Source organism: Chionomys nivalis, chromosome 5 (genome assembly GCF_950005125.1).
Source record: "Chionomys nivalis chromosome 5, mChiNiv1.1, whole genome shotgun sequence".
Lineage (NCBI taxonomy): Eukaryota > Metazoa > Chordata > Mammalia > Rodentia > Cricetidae > Chionomys > Chionomys nivalis.
The window spans coordinates 12,371,134-12,376,669 of record NC_080090.1 but is presented as its reverse complement, the minus strand read 5'-3'; positions in this window follow the sequence as shown (position 1 = coordinate 12,376,669).

Sequence of the window (5,536 nt, the reverse complement as noted above, 5' to 3'; positions counted from 1 at the left end):
ACTAAACTCCTTAACAAGGAATCCAGGGCTTCTATGTAAGGGCTCCTCACCTGCCTGACTTTCCGAGAGCTCACCAAAAAGCTACAGGATACTTGCAGTTTCCAAACATACCTGGGCACCTCACCCAATGTCTCTGCGCATAAGTTTTTTCTCACACATTTTCCCTAGAAACCCCCACTCGCCCCATCCTCTTTGCCACCCCTTCCTTATGCAATAACTTCTCTGTTCTTTGCATCACAGCTCGGCTGACTTTATCCTGTGGGCTCCTGCAACCCTTTGTGCGATTTTTCAGCCTACAACAATGTAATTACTGGTGAATGGCTTTGTCTCACAAGTTGGGCTTGAGATCTTCAAAGGAAAAGTCTGAAGTTTGAGCGTTTTAAGCCCTTGATGCCTGATGTTGTGACTGCAACATAGTAACTGCCTCCTGTTAGATCAACGAAAAACCTGGCGCTGCCTGTACTCATGAGCCCTCACCAGAAAAAAAATGGAAAGCAGAGTGCAGTTACACAGCCCTCCAGTAGAGGGGGCCATGCTAAACTATCTCCTGTAGCCTCTGGAGTCTGTCCTCACATCAGATAGATGCAAATAGATGAAATATTTTCATTTGTAGTCTATATCTACTGGTAAGTCGATGCCCAGGATGAAGATTTATTTAAGGTCATTGCTTTTTAAAAGGGGTTACCATGGCTAGTGGGGAGGGCTCTGTGTGCTTGTGATCCCAGGACTAAGGAGGCTGAGGCTGGAGGACCTTGAGACCCTGCCTCAAAAGACTGAAAATAAAAAGTTATTATATCCCAGGCCCTGGGCACCTGTTAGGAATAGAAAGAGGGGAAACATAATCTCATTTTCTGGAGCCACTAGGGAAGGAGCTTATTTCTCGCTGCCCTGTGAGTACTGTGGTGTCCAGTGGCAGCACAGATTGTGACATAGCGCCTGAAGATGCCATTTAAACCCCACGCATGTTTGCTCATATGGTCAGCAAGACGATCTGCTGTTCTGCGGACAGCTAAGTGGATGCCCTGATCGACAGCACTCCAAGTGTCCCATTTATCACAGCGGCATGTAACTGTCCTCATGCTCGTCTGAATGCAGACAGCACGGAGCACTCCCTGAGGAGGCTGGGATTAAAGGTGTGCACCACCATGTCCGGCTTTCAATGTTACTTTCTGAGGCAGGATTTCTCATTGAGCCTGGGGTGTGCTGGGGTTTCACACATGGACCTGTTTGCATATGGCTTCTGGGTACCCAAACTGGGTCCTTATGCTTGCTGTAGACACTTTTCTACCATCTCTCCAGCCTGTTACCATGTTTTAAATTCCAGACATTATCAGGACCTGAGACGTAGCCTTAAACAGTGCTTTCCCTGGCCCCACTGGCAATCTTGGACAAAGCCTTGCTCACTTTGTGTAGTTTACATTAGAACATGGGTTTCTCTTTCTAAAGATGTTGCCAGATAGCACACGGCGTCTTCAAACCTTATATATGGTGTGTGCAGGGCATTGAATCACAATCTTTTCACAGCCCACTACTTTATGATTCTAAAAAGAGAAGCACAGGAGACTGGAGGACTTAGTGCCCAATTTCTGTTGAGAACTGACAAAGATGAAGGAGCAAGCATTTATTTTCTTTCTTTTTCTTGGTTTATTTTTCTTCCTTCCTTCCTTTCTTTTTTCTTCTCTCTCTCTCTCTCTCTCTCTCTCTCTCTCTCTCTCTCTCTCTCTCTCTCTCTCTCTCTCTCTCTTCTTTTATGAGACAGAGTTTCTCTGTGAAGCCCTGCCTATCTTTGAACTCAAGACCAGGCTGGCCTCAGACTCACAGAGTTATGCCTGCTCTGCCCCCAAGTGCTGGAATTAAATGCATGCACCATCACTACCCAGTTTATTTTTTCTAGATAACTTGACTACTGAGGAATGGAAATGCACAAAAGAACTTTGTCAATAAGAACTGGTAAATTAGACCATGAGGGCTGGAGCTACACTCGGAGATGGATAATTGTCTACTGTGAGAGGCCCTGGGTTCCATCTTTAACCTCATACACCTGTGCACGCGCATACACACACACACAAATACCAAACCTATACAAAGAATTCTTCAGGATTTTTAATTAATTAATTAATTAATTAATTAATTAATTTATGTGTGTGAGAGAGAGGGAGAGAGGGAGGGAGGGAGGGAGGGAGGGAGGGAGGGAGGGAGGGAGGGAGGGAGGGAGGGAGGGAGGGAGGGAAAGAGAGAGAGAGAAGGCTTTTTTTTTTGGTTTTTCAAGACAGGGTTTCTCTGTGGTTTTGGAGCCTGTCCTGGAACTAGCTCTTGTAGACCAGGCTGGTCTCGAACTCACAGAGATCCGCCTGCCTCTGCCTCCGCCTCCCAAGTGCTGGGATTAAAGGCGTGCGCCACCACCGCCCGGTGAGAAAAGGCTTCTTGCACAGGTGTGCACACGCCACAACGTGTGGAGGTTAGAGAGCAACTTTCAGGAATTGTTCTCTCCTTTTACTGTGTGGGCTCCTGGAATCGAACTCTGATCATCTGACTTGACTGTAAGCATCTTTTCCACTGAGTCATTTGCCAGGTCCGGGCAAAGAATTTAGACACTATGTATCATGTTTGGTAAAATTATAAAAAGAAAGGAAATAAGTTGTCTGTCTTATAATAGGAACAAAATCCTGAGCCTTACAAATGTGATAAGTTTTTATGTACAGTCACCAATTCATGAGAACTACAGGATTCATTAAACCAACAGAGTATTGAAATAAAAATTATATGGTATTTATGAGATTGGAAATTTGAATGTTGACTGATATATTTTTAAAAATACTGTTATTAGGTAAAATAATACCATATTGTGTTTCATACTAAGTATACCAAAATATACTACATTTTAGAAGTATGCTAAATATTTGCAGAATTAATGATTCCAACAATTTGCTTCAAAATACGTAGAGTGGGTGTAGAACAATAACTATGGAATGGGATACTTGCTGAGGCTGAGCATCAAGTATGTGGAGTCTATTATATCCTTTTGTCAAGTTTTGCATTGAGTGTATTTGACATTTCCCATGCAACTTCTTTTTTCTTTTAAATTATTAAAGCTTCCTGAATATTCTGATGCTTGTCTAGGGGACATTCTTTTCCTTCTCCCACATCTCGATCATTATCCTAGAGGCTTATGTAGACTTCAACTAGTCCAGGAACATTAACTTACACATCTATCAGCACCCTTTGCACAGCAATGTAGAAGATTATTTCCCGAATGACTGTTAACTCCCCAAGGACTGCATGACTTTGAATACGTAAAACGAATATCCTAAAAGAGAGAAAAAGAGTTCTAAGAGTAGGAAGAAAAAAAAAGTAAAAAAAAAAAAATCTGTTTTTGTTAAAACTTCCTAGGAAGTGTGTGTGTGTGTAATAGAAAACTTCTATAAGAGGCATGGAGACAATGACTAAGTTCTCAGCTATTAAGTTATACTCACATAGGATCTCCTTGTTGAAGGTGGATATCAATATTTTGAGGAGAGGGGATTGTTTTCCAATATTCAGCAAGCCAATGCTCAGACTGCTTCTCTGGAGACAGGATGAATTTTTTGCCTAAACCTGGGAACAGTCTAAACTTGCATGCTGTAAGCTAGGTAAGACTGAGCTGGAGCTTCCGGCTTCTGATGTGAGATCCCAGGAAGAACAAGAAACTGCATGTCTGGGGCCAGGGGTGGGGCTGAGGCACCTGGAATGCAGTGAAAGGAGAAAAAGTAGAGCTCTTTATTGGGTAGAGCCAGGTTATACTGTGACCAGAGCCATAAAACCTGTGAGGACACTTTGCAAACAGCCTTTTGTTTATCTAGGTGACTATACCTTTTATCTTCCAACTGGAGAGAAGACAGATGTCTATTAATGGGTCCCTTGGCCAGGCCAGCTGCTGGCTACCACCCTTTGTTTGCATGGCTTTTGAGACTCTCTTGCTCTGCCCTTTCTTCCTCACACTGCCCCTCATTTAATTATTATCAGTCGATGACCCTGGGACAAAGGGTGTGGGGCTGAGTAATGCCTGGCTTCTCTTCCGCAGAAACACAAAACACACTCGGGTGTCTCCCGTTGTCCCTTGAGTCTGGGGTTGGTGCTGGCATGAGTTCTTGGTGTTTGTTGAACTTCATCTTGAAGGAAAATATGTCCTGTGTGGTCTCAAACAGCTTCACCTATGGCTGTGTATCCCTGAAATACAGACCTCAGCAGTTTTCTTACTTTTCCATTTTTATTTAGGTTTTGTTTTGTTTTTGTTTTTTGTTTTTGAGAGGTAAGGTCTTGCTATGAGTGACATCAAATTCACAGAGATCTGCCAGCCTCTACCTCCCAAGGGCTGGGATTAAAGGTGTGCGCCACCATGCCAAGCTAATTTTACTTTTTTATATCAAGGTCTTGAACTGTCAATTCTCTTGCCTCAGCCTCCTTGGGGCTGGGATTGCAGGCATGAGTCACCATACCCAGCTTGTTTATTTGGTGTGTTTGTTTTATTTTATTCAGTATTAAGGATGAAACCGTAGGATTTGTGAAGTACCTTGGCTAAGCACCCTACCACTGAGCTACACCCCTAGCCCGGTTAGGCTATTACTCACACTCGCAATAAAACACATCAACTTTAAAAGTACACTTTGACTCGTTTGGGTGATAACGCAGGCAAGATGCTAGTTTATCTGTGTTTCGCTTTTGTTAAAGAATGAATGTCGGGAGAGATGTTTTTTTCAGAGGCTCTCCTCAACCCTCCCAAAAGAGCAGTGGCGTGGGAAGGGAACCTCAACCTGTGGGTTGAAGAGCCTAGTGTATAATAATAGCCCAACTCCAGACTTCCTCCTCTCTCTCTCTTTCTCTCTCTCTTTTTTTTTCGAGGCAGGGTGTCTGTGTGTAACAGACTGGCACTCCTTGGAACTCGCTCTGTAGACCAGGCTGGCCTAGAACTCACAGGGATCCGCCTGCTTCTGCTGGGATTAAAGGCGTGTGCCGGCAACCACCACCCTCGCTCGGCTCCCTTTTCTTACTAAGAATCAGTTTCCAAATCTGTCTCATCAGATTGACTCACAAGACCCGTTTGGACAGTGTGCGGTTCAAGTGGGATGAGCAGGCACCCTTAAATGTCCGTCGTATTATTTGTATTCAACCGTTTCTGCTCGTGTACATCGATGCAGGCTGACTTCCACATCCCAGCGCGAAAAACTGCACGAGGTCCTTGGTTCAGTTCTTAGCTCTTGGAAATGGGGAGGAGAAGCCACCAGCATCGCCCCCGCAAAACAAAAACAAACAAACAAACAAACAAAAAAAAACAGGGTAAGGTAAAACATAACCAATCGGGAAGCCAGCCAGCCAGCCTGGGCCGCCCTAGCTGCGGTGCTCAGAGTACGCATGCGCAGACACGCTCCCGTGCCCTGGAGGAGCTCCGGCAGGGGGCAGCATCGCGCCCCAAAAGTTTTAACGCCTGTCGTACTCCGCCGGACGTAAAACAACTCTGCTTTACGGCACCCGCCTCCGCCGTTTACGGCGCCCACGTGCG